The sequence below is a fragment of the Lithobates pipiens genome, unplaced genomic scaffold (assembly GCF_037356315.1).
Source record: "Lithobates pipiens isolate NorthernLeopardFrog02 unplaced genomic scaffold, aLitPip1_a1.2 Scaffold_25, whole genome shotgun sequence".
Taxonomy (NCBI): Eukaryota; Metazoa; Chordata; class Amphibia; order Anura; family Ranidae; genus Lithobates; species Lithobates pipiens.
The window spans coordinates 205,083,601-205,106,764 of NW_027507787.1; the positions used below are offsets into that span (position 1 = coordinate 205,083,601).

The following is a 23,164-nucleotide window of genomic DNA, read 5'->3' on the forward strand; positions in this document are numbered from 1 at the left end:
CTAATCTGCCTTGCAACCAGACCTCTAACAAACTATGGGCTTTTGGATGCCTAACTTGGCTCCAGCCTATGCTGTTTACTGAGCCCTGAGCTAAAGCTAGATACAAAATCAAACCAGAAGGGACAGCAGTTAACTAAGGTATCAGGAGCTATATATAAACTCTATTTTATGAAGGTGGTTCACCTAATAATATACTGCAGGTTGACCATTACACACCTACAGTAGCATATACCTAGTTATTTAAGGTAAAAACAGGGAGGGGGAGGCGCCGACCTGAGTGTAGTATTAAAATGGTGACTTTAATAGGATAAGATTAAAAACACTTACAAGATGATAGAAGATGCATGCTCATCAAAGTAAAGTGCAGTCCTGGCATTCCACATGGCACTGTGGGTCCCACCGCTGTTCTGGATAGCTGGAAAGGGTTGAGAAGCTGGCTGGAATGGATCACAGTGTTTCTCCAGGGGCAAAGGAACCAGCTCCACACAGACCAGCATGGACCATGGAACAGGAAGTGATGTCAGCGACATCTGATTGGACCTAGGCAGGGCTGGAATCTTGCAAATCAGGGCTGCAGTGATGAAAGGCAACGTGCTTGGAGCTGACTGCTCCTTCTATTGGTATGCTGCCCTCTAGAGGAGGACAGCTCTATATACACAATGGAGAGCATGTGGGTGTGGCCGTGGAACTGGAACTTCCAGCAGACCAATCGGTAAACAATAAATTATAGCAAGGGGCAAGGTGAAGCAGGGGTTAACAGTCTCGGATTAACAAAAATAATAATAATAATATAAATATATATGTATATATTAAAAAAAAAAAAGGATAAAAAATGATACACATGGAAATATTTGAAGCATAGTTCTCTTCTATGTGTATAGAAGCCTATTGAAGAGGTTGATGGTGTATGAAGGGCCAAACAAGTAAAATAGAAATAAAAGGGGGGATAATATGCATGTAAACATGAAGAGGTGATGAAGGGGAAACCAGCTGTAGTGTAAAGAATTAATAATAATGAACAGTAGAGATACAGTTGGTGCTGTATTTCCCCTAGTTGGTATACAAGGGATGTAGATGTGTGTGTCTCCCCTCATGGTGTGGATACCAAGTGGGGTGCACCTAATGAAGAATCAAGCAACATGCATATATGTCTGCGCATACACATATATACACACACACGCACATACATATATATGAAATATTAATGTAATATATTTACTTTACCAGTCCCAACTGGTAGAGCAGGGACAGACCTGTTTGTGGGGGGGGGGGGGGGGGAGACAGGGGTAAGGGGAAGGTAGGAAGAAGGGGGGAGAAAAACAAACCAGAAATGGGGGCATGTGATCTGTTATAACAAGGTGTATGTGTCTAACTCCTCATTGAGTCCCCCTGGCGAGAGGGAATTCAGGGAATATATCCAGAAAGTCTCCCGCTGGCAAAGTGGTTTGAAATGCTCCACAGCAGGCAAACCTCCGGAGATGGCTCTATATGACCCATACCTTCAGGCCTTTGGTGGACTTTTGATGTTCAGTCAAAAAATGTCTTGGCACACTGTGCTCATCACATCCTTGTTCAATGAACCGCCTGTGCTTGCCAAACCGTTGGCGGAGAGGGCGGATGGTTCTGCCAACATATAGGAGGCCACAAGGATAGGTCAGACAGTATACTACATGATCCCTTGGGCAATTGTGAAACTCTTTTATAGTGTAAATTTTTCCTTTTGTAGAGAAGCTTTTTTGTCCATGCTGGACAAATTTACACATCATGCATAATTTTTTCTTGCATTGAAACATGCCCTCTAGTGGGATCAGGGGGGGTGTAGGTGGTGGGACCTGACCTGGGTTAGCGGATCTTACTTGGCGCAATCCGGCTCTTGATATTTTTGGCCTTGCGGTAGGAAACTTTGGGTTTGGATGTTAGGGTGGAACCCAAAAAAGGATCTTCCAGCAGGATGGGCCAGTTCTTGATGAAGATTTTTTCCATTTGTCTGTAGCGTTCATGGAACTGGGTGGTAAACTTGGTAGGTTGGAGCCCTTCTGTCGTGTTGGGTTTAGGTGTCATTTTAGCCTGATACTGATGGAAAGCATCATCTCAGAGTACCCGATTACTTGTCACAGTCCATATGAGTACCTGTCACAGTCCATCAGAGTACCCGAGTACCTGTCACAACCCCCCAGAGTACCCAAGTACCTGTCACAATCCATCAGAGTACTTGAGTACCTGTCACAGTCCATCAGAGTACCCGAGTACCTGTCACAACCCCCCAGAGTACCCAAGTACCTGTCACAATCCATCAGAGTACTTGAGTACCTGTCACAGTCCATCAGAGTAACCGAATACCAGTCACAGTTCATTAGAGTGCCCGAGTACCTGTCACAATCCATCAGAGTACCTGAGTACCTGTCACAATCCATCAGAGTACCCAAATACCTGACACAGTCCATCAGAATACCTGTCACAGTCCATCAGAGTACCCGAGTATTTGTCACAGTCCATCTGAGTACCCGAGTACCAGTCACAGTCCATTAGAGTGCCCGAGTACCTGTCACAATCCATCAGAGTACCCGAGTACCTGTCACAATCCATCAGAGTATCCAAATACCTGACACAGTCCATCAGAATACCTGTCACAATCCATCTGAGTACCCGAGTATCTGTCACAGTCCATCTGAGTACCCGAGTATCTGTCACAGTCCATCTGAGTACCCGAGTACCTGTCAGACCATCTGCGTACCTATCACAGTCCATATGAGTATCGAGTACCTGAGTACCTGTCACCTCCCTTCATACCAGTCACCAGCCCATCAGAGTACCCGAATACAGACTATACCCCTAAGGATTACTCCATCTGGAGCGCCAGATAAACACCGACTATACTCCATACCTAGCTATTGGGCACTGTGCATGTTAGATAATAATAGGACAGAGACACGTGTCACCAGACTTCAGAAACACACAAAAGCTGCAACAGCTAAACTATTAGAACAAAGGAACACTTGCCCAATAGTCTCTGCTTCTGATCTAGATAATACAGATGCAGTCCGTTTGTGTCTACCGCTGGGAAACTCCCCTTTATAAAATATAACAGTCCTCTAATCAAGGTTTCTGACCCAGCTTGCAGAGACAGGAAGTATTTGTCTATAACCAACTATATATGTGATATTTATCAAGCAACAGCTACTTAAAAATACAGTCAGTAGAGGTAGGAGCAACTCTCTACACACTCTATATCAGGGATATGCAATTAGCGGACTTCCAGCTGCAAAACTACAAGTCTCATCATGCTCTGCCTCTGGATGTCATACTTGAGTCATTTTATGCCTCATGGGACTTGTAGTTCTGCAACAGCTGGAGGTCCGCTAATTGCATATCCCTGCTCTATATGAATTGTTCTTCACAGTTACAATAATTATGTTTTTGAAAAACAAAGATAAAATAAAAGCAAATAGGCATAAATGAAAATATGATCAATATAGTTTTGTGAATTGAGCCCTAAGCATATACTGCAGGGAAAGGAAACAAGACAGGAAACCTCTGCTTATTACTTAATATACATTGAGTTTTGAAGCTAGGCTGACACATAGCTGAGACCTTCTCTGACAGCATCTCTGACAGCAACATACAAGGTTAGTCGTTGCCAATTTTCTCACCTTTTTAGTTTTGGTAACCAAGAGGTAAATGTATTGAGCTCCCAATAAATTATTTGTGTCGTTGTTTGAAAAACATTGAATATTTTTTAAATTTGTATTATTTTATTATATTTTATTTATTTACATGGGGGCACAGGGGTAGATTTAATTATTATAGACTTCTTACAACCTACTGCTGTTTGGTTATTTTGCTTTGCTCTTCTCTTCTGCTCAGAGTAAATTGATCAGCAGTCATCTAGCAGTATTGGTGACTTAACTGCTGGACATATTACGCATAAGTCCACTCAAGAAATAATCTATAATTATCTATTGGAAATATATGAGGGGAAATCTAAAACAGCAAGAATAATAATTATTGCTGTATTATTAAAAATACAATGGAGTTGATTTACTTAAACTGAAGCGTGTAATATTTGCAGTTGTGTATGGTAGCCAATCAGCTTCTATCTTCAATTTATTCAATTAAGCTTTGAAAAAAAAACCTGGAAACTGGTTTCTATGCAGAGATGTACCAGATTTTGCACTCTCCCATTTCAGTAAATTAACCCTAATTTATACATTAAGGAGCTATTTCAAATAATATTATAATATTTATGAAGAAATCTAGAGTTACAATTATTTATTGGATCACTATGACTAATTATTTTGCAATCTATATGGGATTCCTGGGGCTTTTCTCAATAATTGTTGTCACCTTCATTTGGGTATCTATACAGAGATGTAAGATTCTTGTATAGAGAATTTGTTCAGGCATTATCCTGGTCCTCTGCCTAATTCTTACCTTGAACACATCTCCTTCTAGCCATTTCCTATAACAATGCTAGTCCACATCTTTCTCAGCCTGTGTTCTTGCTGTCTCCTAATACATAGCTTTATCAATAGCTGAGTGTAAAGAGCCTCCCAAAAGTCTGCACTCCTCCTCAGGAATGTGTCTCCCCTTCTTAGGCGCCTGTACATCATATCTTGTAAGCCTGCACATTCTTCCTAAGGAGCCTGCATTACTCCTCTGAGGCCTGTGTCCTCCACCCTTTGGATCCTTTGTCCTCCCTCTTCAGGAAGCTGCACTCCCCCTCTGGAGCCTGTGTCCTTCCTCCTCAGGAGCCCACCCTCCTCCTCTGGATCCAGTGTCCTCCCTCCTTAGGAGCCTGCACATCCTTCCCTAGGAGCCTGCACTCCTCCTCTGGAGCCTATATCCCCTGTAGCACCATCTAGTGTGTGTGTTAGGAGTGGGTGTAGGTAAAACATACTCTGACTCACATTTAAGCTGGTGAGTCTTAATTGGGTCAAGGTTTATTAGAGGTCAAGGCTGGAGGACTCATCTCAGCAGCTCTCTGAGGCCTTCTCCTGTTCCCAGAGTGTTGGAGAATGTTCTGGAAGATAGGGGGTGGAGACTAGGAGGGGCCGCTCAGCATATTTAGAGGTCTCTGGCTAATCCCCGGAGTGGGCCTGACAGGGAGCCTTTAAATATTGATCAGCCTGCCAGCAGGGGCAGTCGGGTGAAAGATGGAGATGCAGTGTTGAGGAGGCTGTTGGTGGCTCCTAGTCTGGGGAGGGGTGGTTTGAGTGCCCTGCCTTGGGTTTGGGTACACAAGTGCCGGAAGGATCCTGCCAAAACACAGGGGAGGAGGACTTCCTTGAGGCACAGAAGCGAGAGAAGACTGGATGAATAGTGACTAGTCAACACTGTTGGGGACTAACAAAGGGGGGAGACTGCCACATGTAGCCAGTCTCCCTTGAAGACAGGGGTGTGCTTAAGCTTTAAGTTCTTACCCAAGAGATTTCATGAGAGTCAGACGGGTGGGCTGGTGTAGAAAGCTAGCCAGGAGGGATGGTGAAAAGGGCAGATGCAGCTAGGTAGGCTGGCAGTGCCTGAAGAGATGGAGCTGGGATCAGTGGCTACAGATAAGTTGTAGCTGAGCTAAATGTAAGGGACTGCTAGTTCCTGCCTGTAATAGGCTGTTGCACAACTGAGAAGAAGTCTATCAGATCCCCCAAGAGTGATTCAGTTGACGCTGACAAGAGCGTGCAGGAAGAAAGTGAAGGAGATGGTATATAGATGTATGTACTGTATATAGGAAGTTGTCCCTGAAGATTGCTGAACCCCCTAATAAATAGCAAAAATGAAGCTACGGACTTGTGTGCTTGTGAAGATTCAGTGTTCCTGGTGGTGCAGGAGTGGGGAATCAATGTTCAACTGCAGCTCCTACGTGGGGTGTGCTACACTCTCCTCCTCAATAGCCTGCAGTCCCCCTCTGGAACTTGTATCCTCCCTCCCCAGGAGTGCGGGTTCCTCCCCAGGAACCTCTTTGCTCCACTCAAGCCTGTATCCTCCCTCAACAGGAGCCTGCAAATTCTTCCCTAGGAACTTGCACTCCTCCTCTGGTACCTGTCTCCTCCTTCCTCAGCAGCCTACACATGTCTCCTCAGGAACATGTAGCCTACCTCCTTAGAAGCCTGCACATCCCTCAATAGGACTCTGCAAATCTCTCCTCAAGAACCTGTATCTTTGTCCTCAGTAGTCTGCACTCCACCTCATAAGCCTGTGTCTTCCCTGGGAGCATGCACATCCTTCCCCAGGTGCCTGCACATTCCTCCCCAGGAACCTGCACTCCTCCCCAGGAGCCTGCACATTCCTCACCTGGAACCTGCACTTCTCGTCTGGAGCCTGTGTCCTCCCTCCCCAGAAACCTGCACATTCCTCCCCAGAAGACTGCACTCCTCCCCAGGAGCCTGCACATTCCACCCCAGGAGCCTGCACTTCTCCTCTGGAGCCTGCACATTCCTCCTCAAGAACTCGAATCCTCCTCAGGAACCTGTGTCCTCCTTCCTCATGAGCCTGCATTCCTCCTTATGAGCCTGTGTCCCTTTTCCCTCCACGGGAGCCTGCACTCATGCTCATGAGCCTGTACTTACCTTTCAGAGCCCCTTCCTAAGGAGACAGATGTGAATGCACAGTATGTAAAGCTCTGTATACATTGTTAGCACTATACCTGTAATAAACACATAGGTTTCCTTCTTTGCCCAACTTATTTTCCAGTTCTGGATAGACCTGATAAATATAAACACTTCTTTCACATGTTTATCACTGCATGTGACCCCCAATGGGCCACTAGCAGTCAATCTGTTGACAGCCTGAATATTTACTGTTGTTCAGGGGCTCTGGAGTTCAGCAAAATTACATCCTGCAGCAAGAAGAAACAGAAGCAATCTTGAGGGCAATTTACAGCACACACTTATTTTGGTTACATAATTATTAATGTGGAATATGTTTCTTGCTTAAGAGCATTATCAAGTTGATGTGGTGGTTAAAATTCTGCTTAAATATTCATATTCATATTCATAACACAACTAGAGGAAATCCTGTAGACACAATGAAGTGATGGCTGATAACATCCAGTTAACACAGTGTAGAAAGCAGAAAAACAAAAAGCCTCCAATCATAAAATCAAATTAGAAATGTAATAAACTAATGTCAAATTACTTTAAGTCACAGTTTTTGTTTTTTTTGAAGGGAATAGAACTGTGATGAAAATAAAAACAAATAATTCTGTAAAGTTTTTGGTATACGCAGAATTCCTAATGGGCAGACCAGACACCACTTGTGTTTCCGCCCTCTAACAGTTTGTTATACAACCCCTCCCCCAATGAGACCACAATGTACAGTATCCAATAAAATCAGTGGCATAATATGGGAAACCTTTCTCCATGCTATATGCATAAGCAGTGGCATCTGGTGCTCAAATTTTTTTGGCGGGGGGGCGCCAAACAAACTGAAAAATACGAAAAAAAAACATCAATTGTAGCCACTGTGCCATCAAACGCAGCCACTGTCCCAAACAAATGCCACCACTGTGCCCATCACATGCTGCCACTGTGCCCATCAATTGCTGCCACTGTGCCCATCAAATACCAGATGGAATCCTGACACTACCTTAGGTAAGAAAGTCGGATGAGGAAGCAACACCACCCTGTCTTTGTGAATAATCAAGTATGGCTCTTTACAAGAAATAGCCGCTAATTCTGTTACCCTTCTAACCGAGGAAATGGCTACCAAAAAGACCAGTTTGTTTGTCAGAAGAATTAAAGAAGCATAGTGTAATGGTTCAAAAGGTTGTTCCTGCAAAACAGACAAAACCAAATTCAGATCCCATGGGCACATAGGAAGTTTGACTGGCGGATTAAAGCGCAGTGCCCCCTGAACAAAGGCCTGGACTAGGTATTGTGAAGCAAGTGACTTTTGAAAGAATACTGATAAAGCCGAGATCTGGACCTTGATCGCGCTCAAAGCCAGCCCCATTTCAATGCCTAATTGAAGAAAGGTAAGAATCCTGGTAATGGTATACTTTATAGGGTGCAACCTCCTGGGTTCACACCAGGAAACATATGCCTTCCAGATTCTGTAGTAGATGAGCCTGGAGGCCAGCTTACTATCATTAACCAGAGTGGAAAGGACTGATTCCGGGAGTCCACGACCTTTTAGAATGTGGGTCTCAGCATCCAAACCGTCAAATTTAGACTTTGTATGGCAGGATGGAATATAGGACCTTGTCAGAGTAGATCTGGACGCAGTGGAAGAACCCAAGGTCTCCCCACTGCCATCTTTATGATCTCTGCATACCAAGGTCGCCTGGGCCAAGTCGGAGCCACCAGCATGACCGACTTTGCTTCCCCTTTGAGCCACCGAAGGAACTGCGGAAGAAGCAAAATTGGAGGAAAGGCATAGAACAGAGTGTACTGATCCCATGGAATCGTTAAAGCATCGGACCCCTGTGCTAGTGTTCTTGACACAAAGCTGTCCAGTTTTCTGTTGAACCTGGACGCAAAGAGGTCTACATCTGAGGTACCCCAAATTTGACATATGGTCTGAAATATGTCGGGGTGTAGAGACCATTCTCCTGGACACAGCTGCTGGCGGCTTAGAAAATCTGCCTGCCAATTTTCTACCCCTCTAATTAAGACCGCAGACAGGCAAGGAATATGCCTTTCTGCCCAGAGAAAAATTAGATTCACTGCCTTTTGGGCATCCAGGCTCCTGGTGCCTCCCTGGTGATTTATATAAGCCACAGCCGTGGCATTGTCGAACTGTATCCGGACAGGATGACCCTGTAGTCTGCAAGTCCAGACCTTGAGGGCTAAATGAATTGCCCAAATTTTTGCTTTTCGGCTCTGGACCATCTTCCCTGGGTGGAAGCTTCTTCCAGAACTGCTCCCCAGCCTATTAGGCGGCTGGAATCGGTGGTTACGAGTTTCCAAGTAACTGGGACAAAGGATTTTCCTTTTAGAAGATTCTTGGTCAGTAACCACCAATTGAGGCTCTGGCGTACCCCTGGGGGTAGGCACATTGGAAGATTCAAGGCTTGAACCTTCTTGTTCCAGGCAGAGAGGATGCTGTTTTGTAAAGGCCTTGAGTGAAACTGGGTGTAAGGGACAGCCTCGAAAGAGGCGACCATCTTCCCCATTAGTCTCATACATAGTCGAATAGAGGGTTTCCTCTTTGCTGAGACTACCCAGACCAAATCCTTTATTGCCCTGGCTTTTGACCTGGGTAAGAACACTCTGCTTTGGGCTTTGTCTATGACCATGCCCAAATACTCCAGCCTCTTTAGTGGCTGCAAGGAGGATTTCTCTATATTGAGGACCCAGCCTATGTACTCTAAGTACTTTACCGTGCAGAGAACATTGTGGCTTAGGCGTGTTACGGACTGATCTATGAGTAGCAAATCATCCAGATAAGTTGTCCCAGTTTTGCCCTGAGTCCTTCGATTTGCTAGGGGTGGGGCTAGAACTTTCGTGAACACTCGAGAGGCAGTAGCAAGACCAAAAGAAAGGGCCACAAACCTTAGGAATCTTTGGTGAGCACATGCAAATATGCATCCTTGATGTCTATTGATGCCAGAAATTCTTCCCCCTGAAGGGTGGATACTACTGAGTGGATAGACGCAATGCGGAAAGAATGAATGTCTAGAAATTGATTCAGGTCTTCTAGAAACAGAATAGGTCTGACATCTCCATTTGGTTTTGGAACAGTGAAGAGGTTTGAGTAGAACCCTGAGCCTTGCTCTTCCAGGGCCACCTCTATAATTACCCCTTGGAATAACAGATGTTCTAAGGCCAGAAGTAAGAACCTTCTTTTTTCTGGATCCCTGGGGACTCTTGACCTTAGGAAACGAGATGGCGGAAGCACCTGGAACTCTAGCTTGTAGCCCAGAGACACCGTGGAGGCAGTGGCGTAGCGTGGGGGTGAAGTAGTTGGGCCCAGGCGCAACATTTAGGGAGGCGAAATTCTGTCTGCCTCCTCCTAAATTTACTTTGCTGTGTCTCCCGCGCTTCAACATGTTAAAACTCCGGCGCCCTGTGATTGAGCGTATGGGGTCATGTGCGGCGGGGCTGGCCTATCCACGATCCCGGTAGATCCTGGAGTCCCGCCTCTGCACATGTTCAGTCTCTGGCACCCTATGATTGGGCGAATGGGGTCATGTGCGGAGGTGGAACTCCAGGAGCAACATTAACAGGCCAGCCCAGCCACCGCACATGACCCCATACGCCCTTGTGAATGTGAGCCACCGCTGTCTTCGCCTCCTCCTTCTCCCCTCCAGACCGATGGAGAACAAAGAAGAGAAGTTAAGGCGTATTCGGGGGATGGGGGGGATTGGACACGGTTTGTGGGAAAGGGAGCAGCCAGAGAGTGAGAGTAGAAGAGCAGTGCAGTGTAGTGTCAGTATGGGAATACTGTAGGTAGGATAGTGTAGTGATCAGTACAGTATAGTGGAGTGGTCAGTGTAGTGTACAGTATAGTGTAGTGGTCAGTATAGTGGACAGTATAGCGTAGTGGTTAGTATAGTGGACAGTATAGCGTAGTGGACAGTATAGCGTAGTGGACAGTATAGCATAGTGTAGTGGACAGTATAGTGGTCAGTGTAGTGTAGTGATCAGTATAGTAGACAGTATAGTGTAGTGGACATTATAGTGGTCAGTGTAGTGTAGTGGTCAGTATAGTGGACAGTACAGTGTAGTGGTCAGTATAGTGGACAGTATAGTGTAGTGCACAGTATAGTGGTCAGTGTAGTGTAGTGGACAGTATAATATAGGGGTCAGTATAGTGGACAGTATAATGTAGTGGACAGTATAGTGGTCAATGTAGTGGACAGTGTAGTGTAGTTGTCAGTATAGTGGACAGTCAGTGTAATGTAGTGGTCAGTATAGTGGACAGTACAGTATAGTGGTCAGTATAGTGGACAGTACAGTATAGTGTAGTGGTCAGTCTAGTGTAGAGGACAGTATAGTGTAGTGGTCAGTGCAGTGTAGAGGACAGTGTAGTGTAGTGGTCAGTATAGTGGACAGTATCGTGGACAGTATAGTGGTTAGTGTAGTGTAGTGGACAGTATAGTAGTCAGTGTAGTATGGGTGTCAGTATAGTGGACAGTATAATGTAGGGGTCAGTATAGTGGACAGTATAATGTAGTGGACAGTATAGTGGACAGTCAGTGTAATATAGTGTACAGTATAGTGGTCAGTGTTGTATAGTGGTCAGTATAGTGCAGTGGACAGTATAGTGGTCCCTGTAGTTTAGTGGTCAATATAGGAATCAGGTTGGTTAGTACTATTGTAGGAAGGGAAGGGACAGGACTCGGGGAATGCTAAAAGTCCTCAAGTTAGGGGGCAAATTACTTGCCTTGCCCCGGGGCGCTGACAACCCACGCTACGCCACTGCGTGGAGGTTACCCATCTGTCCTGAATCTCTTCATGCCAGGCGCCTGCAAACTGAAGCAGCCTCCCCCCACTCGGCTGAGTGGGGGCGCCCCTTCATAGGGAGGCTTTGGGGTTCTGTTTACCAGATCTTGGGCCCTAAGGCTTCTTTTGTCCTTGGGCTTGACTTTGGACCTTTCCCCTAGTATTTAATTGGGGAGACCGTCACCACTGCCTGCAGGGTGAGGCTCCAGGGGCTGGGGACAGAGAATGTCTAAATGAAGGATGTTTACTCTTCCTTTTGACTTGAACAATGTGGTTTTACCCCCCCCCCCGTAATTTTCTGGATATATTTGTCCACATCATCCCCAAACAGGCTTTCTCCACGAAACGGGAACCCAGTTAAATATTTTTTGCATGAAGCTTCAGCTGCCCAATGCTTAAGCCAAAGGTACCTGCGCATATGTACCAGCAGGAGAGTGAGGCGAGATGTCTGCTGAGCAGAATCCATAATGGCATCAACCATAAAACACAAGGCTTTAGGAATTTCTGCATAAACCTCGGCCTCCTCCATGGAAAGGAGGCTAAGCACCTGCTTCATTTATTTGTTCCTTGAGGAACTGGCACATGCCAAGTGCTGCAACCATAGGTTGGACCACAGCGCCTGCCACAGAGAAAGAGACTTTAAATAAAGTTAACAACTTTTTGTCAGTTGGATCCTTAAATCCTTGAGCATTGTCCACAGAACAGGTCAGCCTCTTATTCACACATGAAACAGCCGCATCTATGGCTGGGACTCCCAATTTCATTGTGAAACTTTTCCTCCACCAGATAAAGCATAGAAAACCTATTAGGAGGAGAAAAAAATAACAAAAATTCATCCAGTAAAGGGTGTGTTGGGAAGGCGTACGCAGCCTCTGGGGATTTCCGGGATCCCAGGGAGGAAACAGGGAAAATGGCAACCTCAGCAGAAGGCAATCTGTATGTGGAACGCACCAATTCAGTATAGTACTGCACCTGTGCTTTGAGGGCCTGGGAGGTAGAAGACAGCTTATCCTCTTCCCCTGATTTGTCCGACTGCACCTGATCCCTATCCTCTGATAGGGATCTTTCCTCATTGTCAGAATGCTCATCTGATAGGGAACTCAAAGCAGAGGGTGGGGATCTACCCCTTTTTTTTGCTATTTTTTAAGGAAGATGTGACAAAGGTAGTAATCCTTCCTTCCAAACATCCAATACAGACTTTAAAGTGTCTTCTGTGACATCAACAGGGACTGAAACATTGGGAGAGGCTGCAAAACCTGACAGGGGTACAGACTCATCCTGTGAGGCTGCCTCCAGTCTAGCAGGAGGGGATGGTATCCTGCAGGCATGTCCAGAACCCCTAGATGTAGGCGGTGATTTCCTGGTGCCCCTTTTACCTCCCCCTGAAGCCCTCTTACGAGGAAACGTAGTCCTAAGCTGCAAAGCAGAGGTACTAGTGTAAAGCGCAATTACTGTTGTGCTATAGTCTTATAATATAAACATTAGCTATAAACTGCACACCAGTAGGTGTCTTAGGTTTGCCAAGATCGGATCCACTGGGATGCTTACTAAGCCCACAGCTCTGTGTCCCACCGCTTACAGGAGCTCTGGCGCTTTGGTCTTTTTAAAAACGGCCACTGGCGCCTGCCGTGCACACCACACGTGCACGACACCCCAACCACCCCTTCTTCCCCGCTGACCCTGCTGTTAAAGCACGTGCCCCCCGCACACGTGTAGGACGGTCTTGGTGGGGGCCTGGTGAGGGGGGAGAAAGGAGACCATCAGAAGACTGCGTGGGACTCTCGGACTGTGTGGGATCCCCCCTTAGTGTTTATGTGGCAGAGCCTGCAGCGGAGGAGGTGAGCGGCATTCACAGACCAGCTTCACTGAGCATGTATCCCAGAGCCCAGACCTTCAAGCAGAGATATTACAGGCAAAACCTTGTTTCTTCTAATCAAGAGACCCGGGTACCATCCATCTTAGGCATTTGAGTATAGGCCCGAGGCATGGATCCGGTTGTATAGCTCCTAGGCCCTCTTAGAGACCATAAAACAGAGCTTTCTTCTTGGCACATCTTGAACGTGACCAACCACCTTAGACACTGGCGAAAAAACTGAGGTACTCTCCATATGGGAGGGGTTATATAGGGGAGGAACTCACTTTGTAATTAGGGTTACCAGTGTCCAATCACCTGAAGGTACTATCTGACCCACTAAGAAATTACCAAGCCTCCGTGCCCCGTGATGTATGAACAAAAAAATTATTTTCAGGTTCTAGGGAGCCCTTGGCACAATTAGTCTATCAAAGGTCATTGTGAAAATGTGGTGGTGGTGATAAATAGAAACAATGCCCCCCTTACAGTGGTTGCAAGAATGACTCCCTCGCAGGCATCCTGCTGGTTTAGCCAAGTGGCATTGGACTTGAAACTATAGGAGGTCAGTTAGCCACAGATCAAGAAACCCTTAGCCACCCCTGAAGGAACCTTAGTTGAGAGTGGCTCTTCCATAGAATGAAATGAGGCAGACCTGTTATAGCGCAGCAGATAACTAGGCAATTCAAGTAATGACCAGTAAGATAGTCAGGCATCAAATTTTGACACCAGCTCCTGTGATATTAGACAGGACTCATGATACTTTTTGATTTGAATATTGGACATTTATTGTTACATAGATAGCATAGGAACTTCAGTATGCTGGGTAATTATTACCACAAAGATATACAGTATATGGAGAATCAATGTACAAGCGCACATTTGTCATTCCCTGCCTGCAAAACTGAAGTCAACCTCTGCTTATAGATTTTTTCATTATGTGGCTAAGTTTAGATACTACAGGCTTGTGACAAGTTAATTTTAAGACTTGTTTTATGTCCTCTTATCAGTGAGTCATGTTCTTGGCTTGGCTGTTGTGAGCTACAGTTGCTGACTACAATATCATTTTTCTTCTCTTAAAAAGTAAAACTCAACCATTTTCTTTACATTTTGTATGGACGTACATCACTTTAATGCCCCATACACACGGTCGGACAATTCCGACTACAAAATCCGTCAGATTTTTTCAGACGGATTTTCGCCGAAACTTGTGTTACATACACACAATCGCACAAAGTTGTTGGAAAATCCTATCGTTCTGAACGAGGTGGCGTCAAACGCGTACGTCGGGACTATAAACGGGCCTGTAGCCAATAGTTTTCGTCTCTTAGTTTATTCTGAGCATGTGTGGTACTTTGTCCGTTGGAATTGTCTACACACGATCTGAATTTATGCGATCGGATTTTGTCTCAAACTTTGTGCGTCAGAAAATCAGACGGAAAAAGTCAGATGGAGCCCACACATGGTTGGATTTTCCGACAACATGATCCGGTCGCACATTTTCCGTCGGAAAATCCAACCGTGTGTACAGGGCATTATTGTTCTTTTTTGCTGACCATCATCGGCCAAAACTTTACGCATATGTATCAGAATGCTTCATATTCACAAACCAAACCAAATTTTGATGGCCACGCATCAATCTGTTGGAAAATGTCTGGGAAATAAGATCCATTTATCTTGATCAGTTAAAGGAAATGTATTTTGGCAGTATCCCTCTCTATCAACAATTTATTTCCTTGATATTATCAGTCAGTCAGTGGGATACGAATCATGTATCCAGACACTGCAAGCAATATCTCTTCCATATTTTGAATTTTAAGATGAATAATAATTATTATAGGTATTTATATAGTACTAACAAATTTTAGCAGTGTTTAACCTTCATATTAGCCCCTGTCCTTAAGACGCTCATAGTCTAAAGGTCCCTATCGCAGACACATACTCACCCGCCTTGGCTTTTTACCAATTTTGTTACATTACAGCCTTTAGTTCAATGTTTTTTTAATCTGAATTATATGTCATGGATCAGAACACAATAGTCTAAGTTGGTGAAGTAAAATTAGAAAAATACATACATAAAATTATTTTTCAGAAATAAAAAAATTATAATTGGCATGTGCGTATGTATTCACACCCTTTGTTATGAAGCCCATAAAAAGCTCTGGTGTAACCAATTACCTGCAGAAGTCACATAATTAGTGAAATGATGTCCACCTGTGTGCAATCTAAGCGTCACGTGATCTGTTATTACATATACACACCTTTTTCTGTTTCAATATGTTTATTGTGAGTTTTTTGAATAAACAGTAGTAAACAAAAGAGCATAATCATCTCCTTGTGAGCCCTCGCAGGGGCCACTAATCACGAATATAAATCCAAAGGGCTAACCATCACAATATATTTCTAATAAACTCAGGATAATAAAGTGAGATGAGTAAAAAATGGAATCCAGACTGATTCAGTGTCAAACAACTCGTCTCTTAATTATGTTCTGCGAGTAAGCCCTGTTCCTGCCACCCCCGTCCATGGGAGGTAGCAGTTTTTAATTAGCAATGGGAGAGATTACTAATGAGAGAGAAGAGAACTAGAGAACAGAAGAAAGAAGGGTAGGGAGAAAGAGAAAACAGAAAAGAAAGAGAGAAAAAAAAAGGGGGGGGGGAGAAAAGGAAGGGGGGAAAGCTCGGGCTCGGACGCCCCGCCAGGAGAATTCAGACCAAGCCCAGGCATGCCGCCTGGAGCGTGGGGAACTCATAAGAGATCCACGGCTCCCAGATCTTCAGAAATTTAGCATGAGAGTCATGGACAATACTGGACATACGTTCTTGAAGTAACATAGCAGTCATACGTGTCTTAACATATACACACCTTTTTGAAAGGCCCCAGAGGCTGCAACACCTAAGCAAGAGGCACCACTCACCAAACACTGCCATGAAGACCAAGGAACTCTATAAACAAGGGACAATGTTGTTGAGAAGTACAAGTCAGAGTTAGGTTATAAAAAAATATCCAAATCTTTGATGATCCCTAGGAGCACCATCAAATCTATCATAACCAAATGGAAAGAACATGGCACAACAGCAAACCTGCAAAGAGAGGGCCGCACACCAAAACTCACGGACCGGCCAAGGAGTGCATTAATCAGAAAGGCAGCACAGAGACCTAAGGTAACCCTTCAGGAGAGACTGGAGTATCTGTACATAGGACAACAATATGCCATATGCAACATAAAGTTGGGCTTTATGGCAGGGTGGCCAGAAGAAAGCCATTACTTTCAGCAAAAAACAAAATGCCACGTTTTGAGTTTGCGAAAAGGCATGTGGGAGACTCCCAAAATATATGGAGGAAGGTGCTCTGGTCTGATGAGACTAAAATTTAACTTTTTGGCCATCAAAGAAAATGCTATGTCTGGTGCAACACATCACATTACCCAAAGAACACCATCTGTGGGGATGTTTTTCAGCAGTCAGGAGTGGGATGATTTGAGGGAAAGATGAATGGTGCTAAATACAGGGATATTCTTGAGCCAAACCTGTACCACACTGTGTGTGATTTGAGGCTAGGGCAGAGGTTCACCTTCCAGCAGGACAATGATCCCAAACACACTGCTAAAGCAACTCTTGAGTGGTTTAAGGGTCGAAACATGTAAATGTGTAGGCATGGCCTAGTCAAAGCCCAGACCTCAATCCAGTATAAAATGTGTGGTCAGACTTAAAGATTGCTGTTCACAAGCGCAAACCATACAACTTGAAGGAGCTGGAGCAGTTTTGCAAGGAGGAATGGGCAAAGGTCCCAGTGTTAAGATGTGGCAAACTCATATAGACTTATCCAAAGTAACTTGGCGCTGTGCTAGCCGGAAAAGGTGGCTCTACAAAGTATTGACTTTAGGGGGGTGAATAGTTATGCACATTGACTTTTTCTGTTATTTTGTCCTATTTGTTGTATGCTTTACAATTAGAAGAAAAAAACATCTTCAAAGTTGTGGGCATTTTCTGTAAATTAAATGATGCAAATCCTCAAACAAGCCATGTTAATTCCAGGTTGCGAGGCAACAAAACATGAAAAATGGCTTTATATTGTCTATTTTAGCGCTGCACCATTTTGTATTACAGTTTACAAAGTAGCCAATGAACCTAACAGCATGTCTCACAAGCAGATGCAGAACATGCAAACTCCATGCATTTGTGTTCTAAGTGTGATACGAACCGGGGATCCCAAAAGGGAAGGCAAAAGTGCTAACTACTTAGCAGCTGTGCTACCTATTGGTCCTTGCAGGGACGGACTGACCATTCAGCCACTCGGGCACTTCCCGAGGGCCCCGTGCCACTAGGGGGCCCCATCAGGGTTGCCATCCTCAGTAAAACCAGGGACAGTATGTAAAAATCTGTGTTTTGTTTTACATCTCTCTCTGAAATGTCCCTTACCGACATCCTTTTGGTCTAAAAATCCTGAGATTATAGCTGCCCCACCTCTCCAGTACCTTCTCAGCCAATAGAAACATGTCTGTGTATACTATGTGTACATGTATGTGTATACTGTGTGATTGTATACTATGTGTGTGTATACTGTGTGGCCCCATAATCTCCTATTGCCCGGGGGCCCCATGAGTTGTCAGTCCGCCCCTGGGTCCTTGAGTACATGTAGCCGGCCTACAGGTAGAATTCAGATGCCGGCTGTAATAACTAAAGATCCTAGAATAGTTCTTCTACATCTCCCTATTATAGGCCTCATCAATTACCAGCAGAAGCTCACCATTTTTATTTTTATTGTGGCTAAACAGATTATCACCAAAGCTGGAAGAAGCCTACGGTGGCCCTACAAGAAAGTAAAACATGAATGTGCTGCTTGTTAATGAGAAACACTCTAGCATCCTCGCTGGGCTGCTTGCAACCAACCCTGGCTTGGATTCACACTACCTATCTTGAATCTATCCAGCCTCAATTATCTTTAATTATTTCATCTTTCCTTATTACCATCCCTCAGTATTTGCAGCTATGTTTACATGTGAATCATGAAATGGGGGCCACCTATCCGGGTGTGCCGAAAGTTTTATATTATTTTCAAATTAATTGCACTATTTCTTTGTTTCGCTGGCTGCCATCTTACTTTTTACAATGCTTTGTATGCTTTTAACAATTTGGCACAGCCCCTTTCCTTGAAAAGCCAATGCAAATAATAAAACTGAAAAAATCATGATGGGACTAGGCCATCATGTGCTAGTAAAGTGCTTTTTTCTAGATCGTGTCAAAGCAGTATACATTTGCTTTCCTCTATTTTATCTCTAAAAAGACACATTTGACAGAACCTCTGATGGTTTGGCTGATAGCATCACCATAGCAAAGATACTAGGGGGTTTGTATGTAATACAGGAAGTGCTAACCACCGAGAACACAAATATCAGATGAGTTAACCTTTGTTTGGTTCACAGTTTTGAGATATGATAACCAGGCACCTCTATTATCTGATGTTTCTACATAACAAAGATATTTTAGAGTTGCAGGAAATTGTGGGAATTCAATTTTAAAACCAATTTGAGGCTATTTTCCTATTTTTGCCCTACATATCCTAACCCTATTAACCATTTTTATATTTTTCTCTAACCTTATTTACCATTGTTATCATCCATTTTTAAGTTAAACCTATTTACCATTTCTATCTGTCTATGTTAAATATCAGCTGCTGAGTTTGAAAAATGTGTATGCAAATATTTCAGCCCAAGCATGTGCCGCCATTTATGTTCTATCTGTATTGGTGAATTTGTTTTCAACAAAAGCTGCACAAAAGTATACAAATACAATCAAATACTTACAAAATCCAGGGCAAAAATTAAAATAAAATAACGTTGGCATATACAAACAAGCACCATCACAGATACGTAGGTGTACCACGGAGGAATGGGAGCGGATGTGTGTTAAATGCTCAGGAGTCGATAGGGTTACAATTACGTTCACGGGGGGAGGGGGGTAAAAGTAGGAAGAGACAGGTTAGAAAAGAAGGAACATGGAGCCAAGAGTAGGTACCCTGGTAGTATCCAGTGCACCTACCCTGGAGGATATGCTGAGTCTGGACACCTATTTGTCCCAAATTCACAAAAAATTTGACATAAGAAGGAGTAGAAGAGGGCTGAACTCTATAGGCAGGATCGACCCAGGGAACTCCTGTAGGTCATAGGACGTGAGCGCCTGCTCGTCATAGGGAGTGAGCGCCTGCTCGTCATAGGGAGTGAGCGCCTGCTCGTCATAGGGAGTGAGCGCCTGCTCGTCATAGGGAGTGAGCCCCTGCTCGTCATAGGAAGTGAGCGCCTGCTCGTCATAGGGAGTGAGGGCCTGCTCGTCATAGGGAGTGAGTGCCTGCTCGTCATAGGGCGTGAGCGCCTGCTCGTCATAGGGAGTGAGCGCCTGCTCGTCATAGGGAGTGAGCGCCTGCTCGTCATAGGGAGTGAGCGCCTGCTTGTCATAGGGCGTGAGCGCCTGCTCCTCATAGGGAGTGAGCGCCTGTTCCTCATAGGGAGTGAGCGTCTGCTCGTCATAGGGAGTGAGCGCCTGCTCCTCATAGGGAGTGAACGTCTGCTCGTCATAGGCAGTACTATATCCATGTTTAGAATATTGACCCTGCCGAACCATTATTATATGGAGTGGTCATAAGTCTTGAGATCTTGCATAGTACGCTGCAATAGGGGTACATACTTCACGGTGTATAGTTGGGAAAGGTCAGGTGGGATTCTAATGCCCAGCTATTTATTGCAATGCATGAATCTATCCATTGGTCATAAAGGGGTGACTGGAGAGAGGGGGCGGCACCCGTGTGCCCTAATGAACGCACCATAACTGATGAGACGTAAAGCATATACCACACCAAAGCTAAATTATACGGTAAAATGGAAAATTGTATAAAATATGTCATTTTCAATTCTTGGTGTCAATCCATAACAGCACACACGTGGTAGTATGGTGCCATGTTGACCCCTGGAAAAAGGTGTTTGTAACCCTCCCTCTTCTATTAATAAAAGTCACTTTTTTGCTGTCTTTGGCCCTTTTGGACAAATATACCTCTTATATTACCGATATCAGAAGTGGACTATGTGAATGTCCCCACTGCCCCAGCTTCTGCACCACAATTCAGCAATGAGCCAACCTGAACAACGAGAGAATCTAAGGACAAAGCTAAGTATATCTATAGAATTCTGAATGTGGAAAATGTTCACTAAATGCCAATCAGGGAAAATTATGCTGAGATGAGATGGCAGCGTTCTTCACTTCTGAAATGTGGATGTAAGGTTTGATTTGGGTGGGTGAGGTTGACACAATGTACCGTCAGGTCTTTCTCTGAACTTCTAGAGCAGCCTTTCTCAACCTTTTTTCCCCCGGAGGAACCCTTGAAATAATTTTCAGGTTCTAGGGAGCCCTTGGTACAATTAATCTATCAAGGGCCATTGGGAAAATGGTGGTGGTGATAAATAGGAACAATGCCCCCTTACAGTGGTTGCAAGAATGACTTCCTTGCAGGCATCCTGCTGATTCAGCCAAGTGGCATTGGACTTGAAACTGTGCAGGCACCATCAGATAGAAGGTCAGTTAGCCACAGATCAAGAAACCCTTAGCCACCCCTGAAGGAACCTTAGTTGAGAATGGCTCTTCCATAGAATGAAATGAGGCAGACCTGTTATAGTGCAGCAGATAACTAGATAGAAATACAAGGGAATTCAAGTAATGACCAGTAGGATGGTCAGGCATCAAATTTTGACACCAGCTCCTGTGGTATTAGACAGGATTCATGATACTTTTTAATGTGAATATTAGACATTTATTGTTACATAGATAGCATGGTCCATAAAGACACGGATGAGTTTGGGGTGGAGGTACTTGACTGGCCTGCACAGAGTCCTGACCTTAACCTGAGAGAACACCTTTAGGATTAACTTGAGTGGAGACTGCAAACCAGGCATTCTTGTCCAACATCAGTGCCTGACCCCAAAAATGCGCTTCTGGAAGAATGATCAAACATTCCCATAGACACACTCCTAAACTTGTGGACAGCCTTCCCAGAAGAATTCGAGCTGTTATAGCTGCAAAGAGTAGACCAACTCAATATTAAACCCCACGGACTAAGACTGGGATGCCATTCAATTTCATGTGGCTGTAAAGGCAGCCGTCCCAATACTTTTGGTAATATAGTGTATTTCAGACTCTAGGAGAAATTTCTACCATGTAACATGAGTGTTGCTTTTGCTACAGTACATAGAAAATAGGGAATGATGGGTTTTATCAAGGGCTATAATTCTTTTTCGTAGTAGAGCAACCCTTGTATGTTTACAGAGAGTATTTTGGAAAAGGGTTTAGAAAAGTCCAAAGACTCAAAGATACAAAAAAAAACTTTGTATTACACAACTTCAGCATTAATGTTGAAAGTAGTAGATATCACAATACAACATCATAAGCAATTTTAGTAATGCCGTGTACACACAGCCGGACTTTTCGTCAGACTACACTCCGAAGGACTTTTCGTCTGAAGCCGCGTACACACGGGCGGACTGTATAACCAACTTAGTCCGTCGAAACACATTTCAGCGGACAGTCCGCTCATGTGTGGGCTTCAGCGGACTTTTTCAGCGTGCAGTCTGGCGTACTAAGTATTTCAGAATTTCCGTAATATTGTCCGTCATACTTTGGTTTCAGCGGACAATCCGCTCGTGAGTAGGCTAGTTCGACGGACTAAGAATGGCGCATGCTCAGAAAGGATTTACACGGCGGAAGGTTGCATTGCTGTGTATTGGACTTCCTATTTCTAGTCCCGTCGTACGTGCTGTACACGTCATCGCGCAAGCTTTCGACGGACTGTTTGTGCATCCGTGTGTGGTCAAGTCCGTTCATTCGAAAGTAGGATGGACTGTCCGTCGGATTGTATGATGGACTAAGTAGGCCATACAATCCGCCCGTGTGTACGCGGCTTGAGTTCCAAACGGAGTTGTCTACACACAACCACACCAAAGTCTGACGAATATGAACGTGATGACGTACGACCGGACTAGAATAAGGAAGTTCATAGCCAGTAGCCAATAGCTACCTTAGCGTTGGTTTTCGTCCATCGGACTAGCATACAGACATTTTTCGACCAGACTCGAGTCCGTTGGAAAGATTTGAAACATGTTCTAAATCTAAAGTCCGTCTGGTTTTTCGACAGCAAAGGTCCGATGAAGCCCACACACGATCTAATTGTCCAACGGATTCGTTCCGTTGGACATTTGCTGTCAAAAAGTCTGTCCGTGTGCACACGGCATTAGAGATTTTAAATACATAGACAGATGCAATAGGAGCAATCACTAGTGGTGGGCTCAAGAATCCATTCATATGACCTCTTGTGGGAAATCCAAAGAGGAGGAAAATAAGGTATCAGGCGGCCTAGCATCCAAGTAGGCTTGGAGCTGATGAGACATGGGATGTCATTACAGAAAGTGAGAACCCTTTCAAGGGTCCAGAGTAATGCATTGTGTACTACCACTTTTCTAAGAATAGACTCAGACCAAAACATTAGTGCTCATGCACACGGACGTTTTAAAAAACTGGCTGCAAAGCTAGCTCCGACGCCTGGAAAAATCATCGTTAAAAACGCGTTTTTTACCGCGTTTTGCATTGGCGTTTTTGCGCGTTTTTTAGCGTTAAGTAGCGTTTTTTAAGAAACACATCTCTTGGCTATAGCACTCAGAAAACAAAGAAAATATGTTGCGCGTTTGTGCGCGTTTTTGCGCGTTTTTTAGCGTTAGCGTTAAGTAGCGTTTTTTAACCACTTTCAGACCGGACCAATTTGCTGGTGAAAGACCAGACCACTTTTAGCGATTCGGCACTGCGTCGCTTTAACTGACAATTGCGCGGTCGTGCGACGTGGCTCCCAAACAAAATTAACGTCCTTTTTTTCCCACAAATAGAGCTTTCTTTTGGTG

General features: G+C 44.5%; 1 protein-coding gene across 1 annotated transcript in view; it reads left to right on the forward strand.

Annotated features, from left to right (window-relative positions):
- The first annotated feature begins 1,316 nt into the window (after nt 1–1,316).
- The window catches only part of CXCR6 (C-X-C motif chemokine receptor 6), a 41,893-nt gene continuing 20,045 nt past the window's right edge, over nt 1,317–23,164 (forward strand). The window contains exon 1 of the mRNA XM_077455475.1: nt 1,317–3,626. The gene's annotated coding sequence lies outside the window, so the exon portion shown is untranslated. The remainder of the gene's footprint in view (nt 3,627–23,164) is intronic.